We start from the raw sequence: 21,832 nt of genomic DNA, 5'->3' as shown, positions 1-21,832 counted from the left end.
AATATTATTATTCTTAAAATCCATTTTTTCTTTTTCTTTCTTTATTTTTTTTTTGTACAAACGGGAAAATATTTAATTCATTCTAAAAAAAAAAAAAAACCAGGAAGAAAAAAGGATGCTACTGGCTTCATGCTCTTATTCCTAGAATCCCGAGGCTTTGAGGCTTAGAAGAAATTATCTTGTCCTCCAGATACTCGTAGCTACTCAGAAATAAATTACATAATCTGTAAAGGCGTTCTGGCCCGCTGAAGCTAGAGGGGAGCTAGGTACCAAGGAGAAAGAACATCATCTACAATAAACTGATCAAAGTCGCCCAGGCAGGTGGGCCCTCTGATGCTCTGGTGTGAACCAACACCCACAGAAACTAGGCTGGCCCGGGGATGTTCAGTGACACTGGAGTGGTTTATTTACATATTCAGCCAAGCCCCTGGAAGCAAAGCCCTGGCTGGCTTCTCCTTTAAGGCCCCTGCTGGTTGGTCTCATCATTATCTCGCCTCTTCCAAATCTGAATGTAAGCCTCCGACGACGGTGTGATCATCTGGGGGAAGAATGCCAGTTACCTGAGGTCAAGTAATTCATACCATCTGCCCGTCCCATGATGAAGCACATGGATCCGGTGGGAGCCCTCGGAGGGCTTGCCGTCGTGCACGATGTTGGCAATCAGGTCGTAGGTGGTGTTCTTATGCACGGCCTGCACTTCCGCAGACAGCTACTCTCTCAGACCCACATTCGTAATAGGGAAGTTGACAATAGTTGGGTTCTTCCTCACAAAGAAATTGTTCTCTGTGAATCTCTCAGTACAAAAGATTAGATATGGAGGCAGCTTGGTGAGCTGGAAGCGCTTCAGAAAGTTCTCCTTGTAAGTCTTGTATTCCTTCTCGGTGATGCCGTTGAACTTGGCCAGGATGTTGAAGAGCGGCACCCGGGGGATGATAAGCTGCTCCTTCTCGTCCTTGTAGAGGGGTGCGGTGGGAAGGTCCAGAGTGAGGCACATAAAGGTGGACTCCACCATCGTCTCCCGGTACTCATCATTCTGAAGCAGCTGCTCTTTTCCTTCTGCCGGCAGATCAGGACGAGGGAGCTTTTTAGTGAAGATCCCCATGGACCCCTGGAAAACATCAGTCACTATAGTTTTCTTTTTCTTCTTTGTGCCCCCCCAGAGCTGAGTGCAGAGCATTCAGAAACCAGGACAAACAGTCTACTCCATCCCCTTGCTTGGTGATCTGGAATGTCTTCTTGCTGCAAAGGACAACAGCCGGAAGCACCTCATGGGGAGAGACATGTGCCTTGAAATTTCGAGGGTTCCAGAGCTTTCTCATCAGCTCTCCAAAACGCTGGACCGACAAGAACATGATATTCCCTTGGAGGACGCTTGATGTTCTTATAATTGTCTTCTTCCAGGAAGTAGCTGCGAAGAGGAGGAGCATTGGACAGAGCCTGAAGGACAGCGCTGGCATAGTCGTTGGCCTGGATGTTATTCAGGCCCACAATACCTGGCAGGTAAGTGGTATCATCATATGTTCTGGACAATTTGGCTTGCTTGGCCAAGTGTGCAATCGGCTGCTTTGTGAAAGTGGGCTTCAACACATACGTGATATCCTCCAGGGAGGAATCGATGAGCTCATAGTTGTCTGGAAGGCAGTGAAACTTGAGGGTGTGGGGGTTGAGGAAGCCATGGTGGCTAAACTGGACACTGTGAATGTAGGCGTGAGACCTCAAACCCCGGCCCTGAAAGTACTTGCCACACCCCAGACAGGCCTATGCATTGATATGCGGGAGGGAGAGGGAACAGTTCTCACAGTCCAAGTCCAGCGCACTCCTGTTAATGGTGTCCAGGTGTGGGCAGTGGCGGCTCCTCGGGCCCTCAGAATCCACTCGGCCGTTCTCTGCTCGCACCTCCCGCTCAGGACAACAGCCGGAAGCATCTCACGGGGAGAGACATGTGCCTTGAAATTTACGCGCACCGGGCTGCTGCGGGCGATCGGCGCCTGGGCTCCCGCTCCTGATCTCACTCCCACTTGACCCGACCCGAGCCGGCCAGTGACTCGGATCCTGGCATCCCGCAGGTGGAACCATGAGACTCGGGCTTGGACAGGCCGGACATCGCCACTACCGGCAAAGTCGCCCTGTGCGCCGACCACGGACTCGGGAGCGCGCGGGAGGCCTTAAAATCCTTTTTCCTTGATATATTAATGTTTATTGCATGTAACATTATTATATTTAAGATCGTTTTTCTTGAAGTGTTAATGTTTATTGCTTATAACATTACTAGAGGCCTGGTGCATGAAATTCATGCACTCGGGGGGAGAGGGGGGTCCCTCAGCCCAGCCTGTGCCCTTTCACAGTCCAGGAGCCCTCGGGGGATGTCTGACTGACGTCTTAGGGAGCGGGCCTAAGCCAGCAGTCGGACATCCTTAGTGCTGCCACGGAGGCGGGAGAGGCTCCTGCCACCACCACTGTGCTCGCCAGCCGTGACCCCAGCTTCTGGCTGAGTGGCACGCCCCCTGTGGGAGCACACTGACCACCAGGGGGCAGCTGCTTCACTGAACGTTTGCCCCTTGGTGGTCAGTGTGCATCATAGTGACCAGTTGTTCTGCCGTTCGGTCGATTTGCATATTAGCCTTTTATTATATAGGATTGTATTTAAAATTTTTTTTCCTTAAAATTAAATAAAGAAAAAATATATACATAATAAACATTTTAAAATAAGAAGAAGAAGAAGAAAAAAGAAACCACATGGAATTCACTGAAAAGGAGCAGTAAACTGTACCAAATAGTTAGATAACACTTGGAAATCACTTCTAAACATCAGGAAAGAGTGTAGAACGGTGTTTGACAGCTCGGGGAAATCACTGCTAAAGAGCAGCAAGCACGCTATAGCACAATGTTTGCAACCACTAAGAATTCACTGAAAAGGAGTAGAAAACTGTACAAAATTGTTAAAAAAAAGAAAAAAAGAAAATAGCCTGATTGCTCAGGCCACTGTTAGATGTTCTCTCACTGCAGCCAAGGGATTCTTGAATGATACTCTGATACCAATGAAAAAGGCTAAATCTATATAATCTATATAATAAAAGCCTAAGCAACCATTATGGCAGAATGACCAGAACAACTGGTCGCTATGATGCACACTGACCACCAGAGGGCAGATGCTCAATGCAGGAGCTGCCCCCTGGTGGTCAGTGCAGTCTCACAGGGGGAGCGCTGCTCAGCCAGAAGCTGGGCTCACGGCTGGCGAGTGCAGCGGCGGTGGTGGGAGCCTTTCCTGCCTCTGTGGCAGCGCTAAGGAGCAGCGAACTGAGCAGTGAGAAACAGTGAGCAGGCGGGCAGTAAGGAGCGAGGGGTCCCAGACTGTGGGAGGGATGTCCAACTGCCAGCTTAGGCCCGATCTCTAGGGGTCCTGGACTGTGAGAGGGTGCAGGCCGGGCTGAGGGATCCTCCCTCCCCAGTACACGAATTTCGTGTACTGGGCCTCTAGTATAAGATAAAGAAATGAAGTGCAACTTCCCATGGCATCTCGTGTTCTCCTGCTTCTTCCTCTTGAGCTGTGGTCTTTCTGAAGGAAGTGGAGAGTTGTGGGAAAGTATTAGTCAGGAGAGGGTAGTTGTTGCTGACGTCACAAAGACCAACATCTCAGTTCCTTAGCTATAAAGCTGGAGTCGATGAACTACTTCCCTCAAGCAAATTTGTCCTACAGCCTCTTGTTGCAAACAACACAGTCCCAGCACTGTGGGAAGCCAAGGGGCCACTGGGTATGGCCATTTAAATGAAAACAAATTGAAATGAACATAAAAATTCTGTTCCTCACTTGTTTTCCAATATGGTACCACTGAGTCACATGTCTTCCAAGGACTCAATAGTCATATGTGGCTAGTGGCTACTGTACTGGACGGTGTAGATATAGGACATGTCCATCGTTATAGAAAGGTTTATGGGAGCATTGCTTTATAGGAAAGGCCAGCAAGCATCCTATATAATAAAAAGCTAATATGCAAATAGACAAAAAGGTGCAACAACTGGTTGCTATGACACACACTGACCACCAGGGGGCAGACGCTCAATGCAGGAGCTGCCCCCTGGTGGTCAGTGCGCTCCCATAGCGGGAGCACCGCTCAGCCAGAAGCCAGGCTCACGGCTGGCGAGCGCAGCAGCGGTGGCGGGAGCCTCTCCTACCTCTGCAGCAGCTCTAAGGATGTCTGACTGACGGCTTAGGCCTGCGAGAGGGCACAGGCTGGGCTGAGGGACCCCCCCCAAGTGCATGAATTTCATGCACTGGGCCTCTAGTTTCCTATAAAAGAAAAGGTAGTAAATACTTTAGCCTTTGCAGGCTAAGGGGCCCGATTGCAGATATCTTGCGTCTCTGTGGCAATGACTCCACTGCTCAGAGGCAGCCACAGATGATAGGTAAGCAAACGGGCCTGGCTGTGTTCCAATAAAACCGTTTACAAAAATAGGCTCTGGGCCTACTCAGTGACACCTGTTCCATAGTGTTCCATACTGCAGTGCTGGGCATTCTGTGTGACTTCAGCATAAACCACCCTAATCTGACTAATAATTCTATCCCAAGAAGGTGGTCAATAGAAGGTACTTTTGATATTGTTCTTAAAAGTTCCACACAAAACATTATCAACATATACTTAGAACAAGTGTAAAGAATTAGGACATGAAATCATTTTTTTTTTTTGGGGGGGGGAGAGGTGCTAAAAATACCCTTGCTTCAGCATGATTTTATAATTTTATTACTTTGCAAAATCTTCTCTTTGAATGAAGTGCCCAGTTGAACATTATGAAGGCTTAAAACTGGCACTAGGGATCATAAGAAAAACTCAGGGACATGGACAACAGTGTGGTGATTGACTGGGGGAGTAGGTGAGGGGAGCTGGAGGAGGGTACAGGGGGGATAAATGGTGATGGAAGGAGACTTGACTTGGGATGGTGAGCACACAACACACCATACAGATGCTGTGCTGTGGACGTGTGAACCTGAAACCTGTATCAATTTGTTAACCAGTGCCACCCCAATAAATTCAATAAAAATGAAACAAAGAAGTGCAAGTATCATGCATGATCTGCTTTAGACCAGTCTGATTTCTTGTGTCTGCTGCATCATTTGCAGGGCTGCTCGCAGACCTCCCACAGTGCTGAGCTGGATGGGCAGAAGTAGTAAACATTAACTCGCTTTGGACCTTGGACAAATAATTCCAAGTGATCAGGCTTGCGTTTTCTAATTTTACCCTCTAGCACTTATAAGGTCTGTTAGAGGCCTATGCTTAATTATCCAAATCAATTATCCAAAGCAGCCACCAGGCATGGGCACTCTTTTTATTAGATGACACCGCCCTCTTCTGGATTCCTTCTGTATCTGCACTCTGATTTTCCCCCTTTCCGCGCACACCACCTTGCTGTGGTTTGTTAAATTTATTACAGCCACTTACTCAGGCTGAGTGCCTCCGTATTATCATGTCATGAGCTGCAGGGTTTCATTTATGACCAATGAGACATAAACATAGAGAGGGAATTTTAAAAGTCCCTTTACTTCTGTTATTTTATTAAAATAAAAAGCCAAACTATACCATAAAATTATAGTTACAAGCATGCCAAAATTTCAAACAAATACCACATCTGTTTTCAAATACATAATTACACTGTGAGAATATAAAAACACGGGCAGGAATGACACATGCCAACTTTAGGACTGGGGTTGCTCCGGGGAGGGAGGGAGGTAAATGGTGTTAGGGAGGGAGGCCTCCGTATCTATAAAGTTTTATTTATTCAAAAGAAGGATCTGGGGAAAATATGGCAAAATATTTATGTAACAGCTGGGCTTGGAGGGGTAGATATCACAAAGTAATGTTAGCTTCTCACACCCCTTTGTTGTCACATGTGCACGTGAAACTCTCCCTTCTCTACCCCTGGACGATGTTTTGGGCAGATTCCAGAGCTTTTGCTGTCACTTTTAGATATTAACTTAGAGCCTCTTTTTAAGTTTTTGGGAAGCGTCAGCTGATTTAAACAAAAGCTTTAATTTCTCCTTCAAGTATCCCCCCTGTACCTGGTGCCAGGGCCTAACAGGCCCAGGAGCTTGTGATGTCAGCCTCTTCTATGCCTCACTCAGTGCTGTCCCTCGATGGCAGGGATGGCAGAGTGCTGTGTACACACACACACACACACACACACACACACACACACACACACACCACACACACACACTCCACATGCCCCCACATACATACCTCCCTCCCACTCCCCCCACACTCCACATAGCCCCCACTCCACATTCCCAACACACGCAACACATGCACAACACACATACACATACATACACACTCCACATCCCCCCTACATATACCTCCCCCGACTTCCCCCACACTCCACATAGCCCCCACTCCACATTACCAGCACACACACACACACACACACACACACACACACACACTCCATATCTCCCCCACCCCACCTTTCCTCCCACCACACACACACACACACACACACACACACACACACACACACACTCCTCTCCCACTCAACATCTGCCCCTCCCCCCAACCATGAAGCAGGGAGAGGAAGGAGGTCATGGCAGAAAAGTCCAACCTGACTGTCAGTGCGGTTTGTTTGGGGCCCTCTGCGGATGCGCAGGTGGTGTGGGGACACTTCTCCACAAGGGAACCTGCCGGGAGCGGCTGTAGGGTCAAGCCTCGGACTGACCTGTGGCAGAGCCACACCCAAGTCCCGGGAACCTCCTGCTGTACCTTTGCTGGGTGCCATCCTCTGCTCCTGCTCTGGTGGTGCACACGCACACACGCTTCCCGTTGGGGTCTCTAGCGCAGCCAGAAAGACCTCTTGGACAAGCTTGCTTCCAGCTGCCTCAAGTCTTGGCATCTTCCACAAGGTCCTTTCTGGCTATAGGACACCTACTTCCCTGTTGTCAGCTTTCTCCCCTGGAGGTTCTCTCTCCTCCCTTGACCCTCATGGGAAGCACAGCCACCCTCTCGCCATCACCAGCCTGAATATCCTCTAGACTTCAGGGGCTCACGTCAAGCTCTCTGTGGAAGCTGGACCCGCCTGCTCTTGGAGTGAGTGACTGGGGAACCTCACACCCATGTGAAGGGGGATGCTCAGCCCTCTGACATCTCCTTCCACAGCGGTCCTCTCCACCAGTCTTAAAGAATCTTTAGCTCCTTCTTTTATATCCTGGAGGTTGATGGGCTTAAGGTGGCAGAACATGTTTTGGGACCCTCTCAGTAATCCTGTACCTCTCTTTAGAATGGGTGGGTCCATAATATTCTTTGTTCTTAGCTGAAGTTCAAAGTTTCGTGTGAATGTCCTTTTAGTCACCTCTTGGCAAGGTGGCTGTGTCCTTGCAAAAACCTAACTGCAGGTGGCAGATCTCTTTTTTTTTTTTTTTTACAGAGAGGAAGAGAGAGGGATAGAGAGTTAGAAACATCGATGAGAGAGAAACATCGATCAGCTGCCTCCCGCACACCCCCCACTGGGGATGTGCCCGCAACCAAGGTATGTGCCCTTGACCGGAATCGAACCTGGGACCCTTGAGTCCGCAGGCCAACGCTCTATCCACTGAGCCAAACCGGTTTCGGCCAGGTGGCAGATCTCTGTCTAGAATCCCGCGCCTGTGATCCCTGGTCATGGGCATGTGTGGCCCTCCTCCCTAGACCTGCTTTCACCCTGGGCCTCCTTGTATAAATCTGGGCCTTTTTCTGATGAGCCCAGTTCACAGGGCTACCAATACATTTGTGAAACTTGATTTCTTAGGTACACGATAATTATATTGTTTTTACGTTCTCTGTGTAGAAATATAATTTAAGAAGTTGTTTAATCTATCACATTGTATTCTACTAGGGAGGAGGGTAAGATCCAGATCTGCAAAAGTCGTCTGCTACAAGTCACACACCAAAGGTGGAACCCGGATGTCGGGACGTGGCTCTATGACCTTGATCGGTTACACCATTTACCCAAAGACAGAAAGTTGTAGTGCTCAGGGTCCTTTGAGTTTACGTGAGTGTGAGGTTAAAACTATTCTCAGCTTACTTCATAACAGGGACCAGCTATCAAAGTATTTTTAGAGGCATCTAGAAAGAGGTACCTTTCTAAAATTTGGGGATATCTGGGATCCTAATCATCTTCTAAGGAATAAAAATATGCTCACAAATAGATTCAGGTCTTGAGTCCACACACATGCAATGACTTGTTGAAACTGAGGACCTATTGTTCTAACTAGCACAATTTCAGTAATTAAAAGCTTAAACATATGCTAATTTTATAAAAAGTAAACACGTGTAAGTCATGGTCCAATGCAGAGCTCATGAACCACTTTATTATGTCATTGAAAGTCTAAACAATCTCTTTTCTGAGGATTTGTCTTCTCAAGTCCCCCCACTCCTTTATCCATCCATCCATCCATCCATCCATCCATCCATCCATCCATCCATCCACCCATCCATCCAACAAATGTTTATTTAGTGCCTAGTATGTCTATCTCCACCCTCCACCTCCCTCCAGCCCCAGCCCTGATAACCTTTTTTTTCTGAAGCACTCCCCACCCAGACATCAGCTTACTTGATCAAACTACCCACTAATGCTAAGTTTGTCTCTGTTATTTCTCTACCTGTGGGGATGACTTCAAGATGCTGGGGCCTGTTTTAGGGTCAGTGATGAGAATGGATCTAAATTGTGATGATATGGAAGCATGGAACAGAATGTGGAATCTTGGAGGGAAGGTGTGGGAGGGTGGGTGGGTGGGAGGCAATCAACCAAAGACCTTGTACACATATGCATTAACCCATGGACACAGACAGTGGGGTGGTGAGGCCTGGGGCGAGAGGTAGGGGTGGGTTGGAGGGGGTAGATGGGGGGAAAAAGGGGACATATATAATACTTTCAACAATAAAGATTAAAACAAAAACAAAACAAAACAAAAAATACGTTGTGATGATAGGTGAAAATACAATTTGAAAATGAAAGGTGCACTCCAATGTAATGGATTTATATTACATAGAGGGGGTTTTGATCATGTCTCACTCCTGCCCCATTCCCATTGCTCCGTCCTCGGAACCTGGTTTCATTGGTTTCTGTTCTGATGCACCATTTGTCCTTTCCTGCTTGTAAACAGATGTGCCTGGTAGCGAGGCAGTGAGTATAGCACTGGGCCAGGAGTGTACTGCCTGTGTGCATGTGTGTGTGCAAGTGTGCACATGTACATGTGCAAGAAGCCCAGAGTGTTAACTTTTAAACGAGGTGCCTGTAGAAATCTCTTTTACCTTTAGTGAATCTTCAAGAGATCGAAGTTCAGAATGCTTCAGAGCACACCCACGTTGTCAAAGGCCATTTCTAGGATTTTTAAATCATTTAGGAAGTTCATCATGTGATTTGAAGTTTCCTCTGCAATTTAATGATATATTAGGATCAATAATATTCTTCAACTTAGCTGCTTCCTTCAGCTCACTGATGGAGAGAGACTAAACACTAAGAACATGTCAATCTCATGTTAAGAGTCTATAACTTATGGAATGTGGACAGCAAGAGGGTGGGGTTGGGGAGAGAGCACAACTGGCTTTGTACATATTGTCATTTTTTTTTTTTTATTACATAAGATTCCCCACTGTGGGATCCCTGGGTGAAGGGTATGCATTTTAATAGATAGTTCCAGTTTACGTACCAAAAGCGTGATTGCATTTCACACTCCCGTCCATGATGGAAGATGGTCTGGTTTTGACAATCTTGCCAGCACTGGATGATATCACCCTCTTTAATTTTTGCAATGGGTGAATGAGTGATATTTTCTTGTTGTTGATTTCACTTATGTTTTCTTCTTCTCATTCATAGGACGAAAGGAGAAATGTCCTAGGCTTTGGGAAAAAGCAGAATCTCCTGTGCTCTAGATACAGGCCCAGCTTTTGAAAGTGATAGGCCTGGTGTAAATCCTGGCTCTGCCAATTGCTAGCTGAGTGGTCTCAGAAAGGTAGTTAACTTTCCTAGTTCTCACTTTTGCAATTTGTAAAAATTGTTGCAATTAATAAATAAAATGAGACATGTGAAGCTCATAGGACAATCTCTAACAGTTACAAGAATTCAATATGTGGAGCTATTATTATTGTTATTAAATAATTACATAAAGGGCTGGAAATTACTCATCATCGCATTACCTTGGTTGTCAATGTGTTCACAGACTCAGTTTAAATGAATTAATCTTTAATAACAAAATGGTTTCATCCGGATGCTGCTGCTGCACATTTGATTTAAATTCGATATATTCGATTTTATTTTGTAGGGATAGTTTATTATTACTCATTCATTTACTAATTCCATTAGCCATTTTTTAAAAAGACACCTTTTCAAGTAATTGACATGACATGAGCACTGACCTAAGCGTCAGGAATTTACCGGTCAGGGTAGGTAAGTTGAAGCTGTGGTAACAAATAATTTTAAAGTCCCAGTGGCCTAAGACAACAAAGGTTTATTTCTTGCTTTCCCTAATGTGCACCGGGGGTCATTCTGTGTCCTCTAGTCCTCATCAGGGATCCATGATGATGCATTGGCCGCTGTCTGGCAGAGGGGAAAGCCTACATGGCAAATGCACATTGAGTCCTCGGCCAAAGAAATTGGCAATAAGGGAAGGACCATCCTACCCGGCACCACGAAGGAGACAGTCAAGATTAGCTATGAACTGTCCTTGTGACAGCCACACAGGATCACGATGGAAAGGATACGACCTTGTCTTTGAAAGAGTTCTCAGTCTAGAGGGGAGACTCTAATTTTAACTAGATACTATGTGCAATAGAAGCTCATAGGAAGTAAGAGCTGGGAGGGGGGAAGGTTTTCACAGAGATGTTGATGCCAGAGATTTTAAAATTTTTATTATTTTTTAATTTTCTAATTTAAAAATTTTAAAAAAATTGTGGTAAAATACACATAACAAAATTTACCATCGTAACCATTTTTGAGTGTAGAGTGGCACTAAGTACATTCACATTGTTGAGCTACCATCACCACCATCCATCCATAGAACTCTTTTCATTTTGTAAAACTTACCATCCACACTCATTAAATAGTAACTCCCTAACAGCCCCTGGCAACCACTATTTTACTTTCTGTCTCAATGAATTTGACTCCTCCTCACATAAGTGGAATCATACAGTATTTGTCTCTTTGTGGTAGGCTTATTTCACTTAGCATAATGCTCTCCAGGTTTAGCCATGTTGTAGCATGTGTCAGAATTTCCCTCTTTTTATTTTTTATTTTTTTAGACTTTCCCTCTTTTTAAAGACTGCATCATATTCCATTGTATCTATACATCACATTTTGTTTACGCAGTCATCTGCTGATGGACCCTTGGGTTGCTTCCACCGTTTGGTTATTGTGAATAGTGCTGCTATGAGAGTGGTTGTGCATCTATCTCTTCAAATCCCTGCTTCAAGTCCCTGATATGTGCTCCGAAGTGGAAATGCTGGATCTGATGCTTGCATTTTAAGGAATAAGAAGTTTACAAGGCAGACCAGTTGGGAAGGGTATGTCAAGCAGGGAGAAGAGGGGGTGCGAAGGTTAGGAAAAAGAGAGGGTACCGAGACCTGGGGAGCAGCAGAGAATGTGTTGTGATTGGAAAACCAAACAATGCAGGAGTGTTTGGAGCCAGCCAGGGCCAAAGGGTGGAGGCATGGTCTTATGTGCTTGTTCAGAGTCTTGGCTTTGACTCTACAGCTTTTGAGGGATGGTCTTAACGACAGTGTCACCCTGCCGGCTGAACACGTGCTGTGAAAGGTCCACGGAGAGCCCTTGCAAAAGAGTTTAAATGTTTTTTTCTTAATCAGTCCATTTTCAGATAATTTAAAAAGTGCCTTGTATGTTGTTGACACTCAATAAATTACTTAATAATGGTAATTTTATTAGAAAAAATAGAAGAGAAAATTCCTGTGATCTCCAAACTTCGAGTTTCTTTAATGCTCCACAGACTTCCTGCATCCTTTTCCAATTAAATAAAATGCAATATCAGGCAGCTGTTGTCACAAATGGCCAAATTGGTTTTCTTAAGTAGCCACTTTTATACCCTTTTCTGCTGCCAGACAGAACTTTAATAGCATTAAGTACAGTCAAACAGAAGAGGAAAGTAAATAAAAATTTCCAATAGCTGTTAACTTTGGACACCTAGCATGTAACACTCCCATGCCAGCATTGCTCACCCAGAGGTTCTTGGGACTCATATCAGAGAAAAAGTTATTAAAATCCTTATAAAGGCAAAAATGTGCTGTGAAAACCTAAGATGTGCCAGTACTTTATTAAGTACCAAATAATTTGTGTTAAACGTATATATTCAAGGTGCTTGTAAAAGCCACTTGAGAGCGAGAGAGAGAGAGAGAGAGAGAGAGAGAGAGAGAGAGATCTGGAAGTAGTCCCGGAAACTGTGTTCTTTGAAATGCTACAGCACTCTCTATTGGCCTTCGTTAAGAATTTGTTGGATCTACCAAAGCCGATCTTTTCAGGGCCTTGCCGTGTTTAAAGACAATGTTTGGATTGTCTTCGAAACAGACTAAGGAGAAAGGCGAGTGGAAGAACCTATATTTCAGATAACACCACATAGATATGTGTAAGTGGTTTTACCCCAAGTGACTGAATAGAATAAATGCACCAGCATAATCTTTTTTTTTTTTTGGGGGGGGGCTGGGCTTTGGGGAAAATCATACCGTTTCTTTCCCAAATTTCCTACACATTAATGGAAGCGAGATCAAAGCTAAGGAGTAATAAAGCAATGTTGACAGAGAGAAAGCACTGAATACATAATGTGATTAGCTTGTGTTTTGGTGGTATGGCTGGATTTTATGCAGCATGTGTGCCTATGCTTATGTTTCTGCTGTTGGAAAAAAGAAAAACAATCTTCTTTTTCTATGTGAACATGACACATTTTGGGGAGAAAAATTTGGTCTGTTGGTTGGAACCCTTGTAGTCTGCTTTCATGGGAATATCAGAAAGCCCTTGACTTAGACCTTCCTATAAAGATGAGGCTCTTCTAATTTAAAAAAAAATATATATTTCATTGATCTTTTTACAGAGAGGAAGGGGGAGGGATAGAGAGTTTGAAACATCGATGAGAGAGAAGCATCGATCAGCTGCCTCCTGCACACCCCCCACCGGGGATGTGCCCGCAACCAAGGTACATGCCCTTGACCGGAATCGAACCTGGGACCCTTCAGTCCGCAGGCCAACGCTCTATCCACTGAGCCAAACCGGTTAGGGCAAGGCTCTTCTATTTTTAAAATGGAATGCCAAACATTGTCTTTAATCACTTTGCTGTATGTTTGAATGGGAGGGGGCGGGGAGAGCATGGGATAAACAGTATATGACCTTCATTAGTCAGTACAGACGTAATGACACTTCAGATGCTGATCAGAGGTCAGCCTTGTGTTAGCGTAACCAGCATCTACCAAAAGCATGATCAAAATGCGGATACACAAGAGACGAAGTCATTGTTTTGTCTTCTCTTGTTTGCAGTTAGCGTCTTAAGCATGAAGTTGGCCAGGACGTCTAAGCTCCAGCCCCACATTGAGTTAGATGTGGCCCTGGAGGTCCAGGCTGCAGTCAATTCCGCTGCTGACTTGTGTGACCAGGACCTGTTTTCACATCTGTATAATTGGAATACAGATGGCTGCTGGGATCACTTGTAATGTAGTTGTACATATCAAATACGTGTAAAATAAGTCCCATGTGCATATAGAGGACTTTTTAATCAATTAATATTATTTGATAAAAATGAAAATATGGGCTTGGGGTAAATGTGGCTGGGACGAAGGGAGAGAGCTCAGACAGACTCACTGGGTATCACTACACAGCAGTGAGGGAGGTTTGAAGGAACCTGTTTCCTGAACCGGTGTGGAACCTCCAGCCCGCCCGTTAAGCCAGGTGACTTACGTGCACTCTGTGAGTCCAGGTACCCCCAGGACTCAGGTGACCGCTTGGCTTCTCTTCACTGGGAATCTGCTTCTCTTGCTTTATTCTTCTCTTTGCCGAGTTGGGGCCCCTCGCTCCTCACTCTTGCTCTGATTCTGCCCCTGAACTTGGTGTTTGTATTTAGTTGCCCTGAGGTTTGACTCTTCACACTCCCCAGTTGAATTTAGCTTGGAATGCCTGGATGTTGCCATAGCCCTCTTGGGTGACAACTGGTTTAGTTCAGCCACTGCTCCATTATGAGTGGGGAACTGGGCCGTCTGAGTGTTAAAGGCTGGAACCAGTGTTCCTGTGGGATAAACCAATAAACCTGGGTTGGTCTCATGGATAATGTGACTGTAAGCCTCGGTTTTCTGAGATTTTCTCCATTTCAACTATTCCCAATTCCCCATGAGTCTACTTAACCTCAGCAGCGTGTGTCCTCATAGTGGAGAGCTGTATTGGGAGCCACTGTTTCTGAAGGTGTAGCTTGAAATGCCAGGCAAGAGCAGTCAGCTCACTCAAGGTCAAGAGTAACTGACTCTGATATACTTCTTATGCCCTTGACTTGATTTCAGTGGCTCCATGTGGGTGGTGTTGGTTGGTATGCAGCATAGATTGTTGAGTAGCAGTAGCAGGATAAGTAGGGATAGCCTCTCAACCATTATATTTTAACTAGAGGCCCAGTGCACAAATTTTGTGCACTGGGGAGTGTGGGGGGGGTGGTCCCTCAGCCTGGCCTGCGCCCTCTCGCAGTCTGGGACCCCTCGCTCCTTACTGTCCACCTGCTCCCTGCTCCTTAGTGCTGCTGCAGAGGCAGGAGAGGCTCCTGCCACCACTGCTGTGCTCACCAGCAGTGAGCTCAGCTTCTGGCTGAGCGGCGCTCCCCCTGGTGGTCAGTGTGCATCATAGCGACCCGTTGTTCTGCTGGTCGTTGTGTGGTTCAGTCGATTTGCATATTAGGGTTTTATTATATAGGATTCACTTGTGTGTTTACATGTTCATCTTCTTTCCAGGACCTTCTTCACTGGGAGTCTAGGTGAGATTTTACCTCGAATAAGGTACCCATTGTATATAATGAATTAACTTCTATCCATCTATGGTATAAGTTATGCCTTATCTTTGGGAAAATTGAGGAAATAGCTACTTAATTAATTTTCTCTAGGGCATCTGCTGGATCCTGGTTGAGAAAGGCTGGAAGCTGCTTGATGGCAGGGATTATGTCTCCCTCTTTCTATCACCAGCACCAAGCACATTGTTTGGCAGGGATGGATGCTCAATGAATGTTGGTTTATTAATGGAATGAGTGAACATGAAACATTGGCTTTAACTACCTGAATCTGTTCCCTTCCTCCTCTTTTTTTTAAAAAAATCTCTTCTCATGCCATTCCCATTTATGGACTGTCTTTCCTTCATCTTTATCTTCAAAGCTTGTGAGAGACTGAATGTACAAACAGACAATAGAAAGACCATATATAAAAATAGAACTCTGACCCACAGTCTGTAGCAAACAGTCCAGGAAGCCAACGTACTAACCATAGCTCAGACTTGTAAGAAGCCAGACCACTGCCTCCACTAACCAATATAGGAAGCTAAACAATCATTCCTGTGACCAACGGGCCCAAACAGGTGGGCCTTGATTTATAACTGACAGCTTCCCTAATTTTGCCCTCATTTCCAACTTAGGATCAACCAAAGAAAATCAAATATGGACCCCCCCAATCAATGAAATAGGATGCCCCAACTTTAGTGAGCTCACATATAACTCCCTGTGTGCCAACAGTTTCCAATCAGGGCACACCTGGACCCTTCTCTTTTTTCCATAATGAAGTTTTCCCACCCGTCTGCTGGCTTTTGAATTTTTGCCAAATGTGGTGATGGTGGCTGACTCACTTGCTACAGCAAGCTCCGCATCAAAAGCCTTTCCTTATTCTCATTTGGGTGGTCTTCATTTATTAACACAAGCTTCTCAACTTAAAAAAAAATATCCTCACCCAAGGATACGTTTTTATTGATTTTTCAGGGAAGGTACTCAATTATTTTCTCTAACCTCTTCCTAAAGACCAGCACAGTTCTATGCTCTCAGTTAACAGTAATTATTAAGTAGCTGATGGATTTATTTTTTTATTTCCACTGGTAATTTCTGTGGCAGAGTCAAGCTAGACGTTCACCAATTCATTGCCTTTTCCTGGCATACAAGAAAACAGTATTTCCTAGCCTTCCTGAGGATAGAGGGGGGATGTTGGATTGAGTCTGGTCAATAAGGACATGAGCAAAGATATTACACTTCTGGTCGGAGCAATTAAGAGTGGATGGGTTTTCACTTCCTCTCCCTTCCTGTGATTGGAAGCAAAGAACTCCAAGATAGCCCTGGCAGGTATGGCTTAGTGGATAGTTTTGGCCCACACACTGAAGCAAGCATGTCAAACTCATGGCCAGGTCATGGGTTTGATTTCCAGTCAAGGGCACGTACCTGGGTTGCAGGTTTATGTCATGTCCCAGTTGGGGTGTGTATGGGAGGCAATCAATCAATGTGTTTCTCTCACGTTGATGCTGACTCTCTCACCTCTCTCTCTCCCTCCCTCCCTCCTTTCACTCTCTCTGAAAAAGCAATGGAAAAAAATATCCTTGAGTGAGGATTAACAACAACAACAACAACAACAACAACAACAACAACAACAAAAACCTCTAAGATGGTGGAGTTGTAAGGTGGGAACTCCCTGGACTGCTCAGAGAAAAGCCTCACAAAATTTCTTCCTCTTCTTCGAGATGTCCAGTGTTTTTGACATTCCTCTTCCTCTTCCTGTCTCTTCATGTCATTTTCCCTCTATGCTTATCTGTCTCTGGGTCCAAATTTCCCTTTTTTATAAGGACACCAGTCATATTGGATTAGGCCCACCCTAAAGACCTCATTTTAACATAATTATCTCAACTAAATTTTTCATTGTATATTTATTCAAGTTATCCAAGATGGGTATACTAAAATAATCTAATTCCACAAGGCATGAACATTAGTTTCATTATTTATAATAATACTCTACACTGAGTGACCAGATTATTATGATCTCTGAATGCATAATAATCTGTCCACTCAGTGTATATCCTATATAATAAAAGGCTAATATGCAAATTGTCTTCTCGACCAGGAGTTCGACCAACAGGCAGGCTGGCCAACCGCCCATGTCCCCTCCTCCTGGCCAGGCCAGCTGGACCCCACCCATGCACGAATTCATGCACCGGGCCTCTAATACACACACACACACACACACACACACACACACACACACACACACACACACAGAGTGGCCAGGTTATTATGCATTCAGAGATCATAATAATCTGGCCACTCGGTGTATATAATGAAAGAGATTTGGATCAATGCCATGAAATACACTCACCTCCCAATGCCTGAATTATGCCATAAAGGAATCACAGTATTTTTACCTTTATACTTTTATGAATGCTTAAGGGCATGTATTTCATGACTAAAATTCATGAGTTAGCTGTTCTCCCATAGTCTCAAGATGAATTTGGGTGTTCCATCTTCCTTGAATTATTCCATTTCTTCGTCCAGTTTTGGTCTGTATTTGTTAATTTTGGCATTCATCAAATTGGAGAGAACAGTTTGGATTGGTTTCAGCTCACACTTTATTTTAAAGTATTGTGAAAAGCACAATACAGCAGTTACAAGAAAATGTTGCCATTTCATTGTAGTTGGGTACCTTGCTTATCACATCGCTTTGGTCAGTTGATCTTAATTGTGCAAACTGACTGAACACTATTTATGGAGACAGGAGAGAAAGAGGAATGTCAAAAACAGTGGACATCTCGAAGGAGAGGAAGAAGTTTTCTGGTTATAAAGTTAAGTGATCCAACAGTTACAGCAAAATTGATCCAAGAAAAACTCTAGTTGTTGGCGAAACAAACTTCATTAGGGTGGGGATGTTTGACTCTGAGGTGAATGATAAATTCAGGAGCTGACGTTTTGGATGTTATGTTGTTTGTTTTTGTTTTAAAGACCTCTAGATGTAGAGCCAGATGAACAATTCTGAGCACTTAAGAATGTGAAAACCCCATTTTCTGTTGGCATTAAATAAGAAATAAAATCTCAATTGAGATGATGGTGTCCAAACTAAATTCAAATGTGAGAAGTCTATAAATTACAATGCCAGGACCTGGAATCCAGGGATGCTGGCCGTGGGCAGTGGCTGGAGACATCAAGCTAATGTCAGAACTGTGGCCGCAAGACCGGAAATGAGGCCAGAAAACCAAACATTCCTACTGGCGGCACAGCAGGCTCTGTAAGCCGGAGGGAGACAGCCGCAGTGCCAGGGCAGCATGCAGACGGGACTCTGGCTGAGCAGAGACAGAGGCGGAATCAGTACCTTGGAAGCCAGAAGCAGGCACTGCTCCAACAATCCTCTGGCTTGTCCCTCCTCCGTGGCTCAGCATCCCAAGGGGACAGTGAGTGGTGAGGAAGCAAAAGAGATGCCCCTGGTTGAGAGGGCCAAGAGCAAGTAGGAGACCAGTTAACCCTGAAATATCCTTTCCTGAGGCATGCCAACAGTAGGGCTTTCTAGATCACCAGCCCTTTAATGTGGACCTATCTAGATTCTGGGACTAATCTCATAATTATATATTATGTTCTATAGTAAACCTCTATGGATTATTGGAACTAAACTAGATAAAGGCAAAGTATCATTGAGGTGCTTTGAAATACTTGTTACGGGTGGAAAAAATGAGCTAAGGGGCTTTTCATTCAACAATTATTAAGTGTCTTCTATGAACCCAATACTGTACAAGGTGGTGTGGCTACAAAGATGTAAAAGACTCCACTTCTGCCCCCAGAGAACTCAGCCTGGAAAGGCAGAAGGCAAACAGCCACGTGCGGCAGGATGCGCGGGAGTGGCTCAGAGTATACTAGTAAGTGGGGTTTAAGGACAGCGGTCTCCTTAGAGGGGTGGGTGGCTACAGGAGGACTTGTCTTTAAGCTGTGTTTACATATAAGCATATTATTAAGAAATGATCTGCTTGTCCATTTATGTGGGGCGGTATAAGGGTAGCTTGGCACCCCCAGAGCTGGGCCTACAATACAACATGTGAGGTACCTGCTTTGAACACAAAATATAAGGGGGCACACACACACACACACACACACACACACACAATCAGCAATCAAGGTAAATACAAACTTAAAGCAACATTTTAAAATATCAAAATTAATGCAAAAAAAAAAAATCCATGACAAACAAAATGTCAACATTTTTGATAAAGATAGGATCAGTGCTATGCCCACTTGGAGCCTGAAGCAAAAGGAAAAATATCAGTGATACTGCTCCTATCTTTATCTAAAATTTTCACGTTTTGTTCATCTTGGATATTTTGCATTAATCTTGATTATTAAAAACATTGCATTTCAATATTATTTATCTTCATTATGCTAGGTGAAATAAGCCAGTCACAAAAAGACAAATACTGTATGACTCATCCCACTCATATGAGGTACCTGGGATATGCAAATATCTAGAGATGGAAAGTAGGGCAGAGCTTACCAGAGGCTGGAGGCAGGAGAAATGGGGAGTTATTCTTTAACCCTTTGCACTCGCTTGCTTTTTTCTCGATTCCTTTATTCTACTCGGGATTTAATTTTTTAAATACCCCAGATTTTACAAAGCACAGCAGTAGAATAAAAAACTGGAGTTTCTTTTTATACAAACTTATTTATTTGGATTTTTTTATATTTCAAATTATTGATACATTCAATACAATTCGACATACGAGCTGCTACCGATGCTAACCGTGTTGAGTCACACTCGACATCCAAGTGCAAAAGGTTAACTAGAGGCCTGGTGCATGACATTCGTGTGCTGGGGGTGAGGAGTGGCCCTCGCCCGGCCTGCACCCTTTTGCAGTCTGGGAGCCCTTGAGGGATGTCCCACTGACGTCTTAGGCCCGGTCCTCCCAGCAGCCATTGCCCCTGCCCCCGCCACCGCCGCTGTGCTTGCCAGCCGTCAGCCTGGCTTCTGGCCGAGCGGTGCTCCCCCTGTGGGAGCACACTGACCACCAGGGGGCAGCTCCTGTGTTGAGCATCTGCCCCCTGATGGTCAGTGCAAGTCATAGCAACCGGTAGTTCTGCTGTTTGGTTGATTTGCATATTACCTTTTTATTATATAGGATGGGACAGAGGTTCTGTTGGGAAGATGAAAAATTCTGGAAATGGATTGTGGTGATGGCTGCACAACATTATGAATATACCACTGATTGTACACTTAAAAATGGTTAAAGTAGTAAAATTCATGTTATGTTTATTTTCCCACAATAAAAATAAATATTTTTATATCTATTCCTGAATGCTTGGTCACCCCTTAAATTTGCCCCTCGTTCTCCTCACTCCCGTCCCCACCCTGGCACCAGCGCCTTATGCACAAGGTTTATGGGCAACACAAAGGAAAAAGGATCCTGTGGAAGGGGGAGGAGGAAGGCAGGGTGTCAGGGAGGCCTGGCACAGCAGTTACCTGAGCCTTGACGGAAGAGGAGGATGGGCAGGCATTTGCAGTAGGAGGAGCAGCATACAGGCAGCTGGAAGGGGGACAGAGTGTGGGCGCCTGGAGGAAGGCAGTGGGCCAGGTGCCGGAGGAGCAAGTTTGAGCTGGGGTGAGAGAAGGTGGAGGTTGGGGAAATGAGGTCACAAACGTGGTCCGGGACCAGCTCGGGTTAACTTCGATCTGTAGGCAGTGGGGGGACAGGGAAGGTAATGCACAGCGCAAATCTTTGTTCCTAGGATGCTGTGACATGGTGTGGAGCGTAGGCGAGAAGAGGAGGGGCCAGTTAGGATGGTGGGTGCTGCGCTGGGCACACCAGAGGCGACAGAACCGGCTGGCACAGAAACCGGAGGGAAGGAGAGGAGAAGAAGGCTGAGATGTATTTAGGAGGTAGAGTGGGTGGGATTCTACCCTTCGGAGCCATAGACTTTACAACTAAATGAAAAAGGGCTGTTGGCGGAGTGACTTTAATTTTGCTAAGAGGAGGCTGCCTGGTTTTGAGCTTGTTCTCTGGAAGCCACATTGAGGCGCTGCCACTTACTGGCTGAGTGACTCCAGGAAAGTTTCTTATCCTCTAGGGCTTCAGTGTCTCCATGTGTAACAAGCAGATCATGTTACCCACCACCTCCTAGGATTATCACGCAGATTAAACGAGTTACTCCTTGGGAAGCACTCAGAATTCGCTGGGCTAATAGTAAGTTCTAAATGGGTGTTTGTAAAAATGGCAGAAATAAATAAAATACTGTTTCAGATCACCTGTCTGAGGCGTTGTCAAAAACACACCAGGATAAATTCTAGGACTTTTTAGTGTGGAGTTCCTGTTAAGTTTGGGAAGAATGCCTGGTGTCCGGGAAGATGAGAGAGCCAGGTAAATGGATATTATCCATAGAAGAGAAAACTCCGACACTGGGTCCAAGGTACAAGATGCCACAAGTGTGCAAAGGTGAAGCCAGGACTCGGTGGGGTCCAGAACTCCCAGCAGGCAGACTTCAGAACTGGCAGGATGCCCACTGCATAGAAGGCTTGGCCACCGCCCTCTCATTTCCCGAGACAGAAGCTGAGACGCAATTTGCTGCAGGAATTTGGTGATTTGCTGGGAAAGGTTTATGGGCTTTTATCATTTTGTTTGGAGTCAGTTTCATACAAACGACGTCATGAAGGCGTGGATACTCATGGCAGGTTCACAGTCAGTGGCTTGACCCTCTCTGCCTGGCAGGTCATTGCTTTTCACACACTCATTGCTCTGCCTGGAAGCCTCACTCACCCTGCACCCTCAGTCCCTCCCGCTCCTCCTCTTGGTCTCAGTTCTAATGTCACTTCCTCGGGGAAACTGTGTGCCTCTCCTTCATGTCTTTTGTCAT

The 21,832-nt window shown here is 45.2% G+C and overlaps 1 pseudogene; it reads right to left on the bottom strand.

Annotated features, from left to right (window-relative positions):
- Positions 1-495: 495 nt before the first annotated feature.
- On the bottom strand, positions 496-2,104 carry LOC103284427 (U4/U6.U5 tri-snRNP-associated protein 2-like; annotated as a pseudogene).
- Positions 2,105-21,832: the final 19,728 nt, after the last annotated feature.

Source organism: Eptesicus fuscus, chromosome 10 (assembly GCF_027574615.1).
Source record: "Eptesicus fuscus isolate TK198812 chromosome 10, DD_ASM_mEF_20220401, whole genome shotgun sequence".
NCBI lineage: Eukaryota > Metazoa > Chordata > Mammalia > Chiroptera > Vespertilionidae > Eptesicus > Eptesicus fuscus.
The sequence above is the reverse complement of the archived record's forward strand: the minus strand, read 5'-3'. Positions and strand labels throughout refer to the sequence as shown.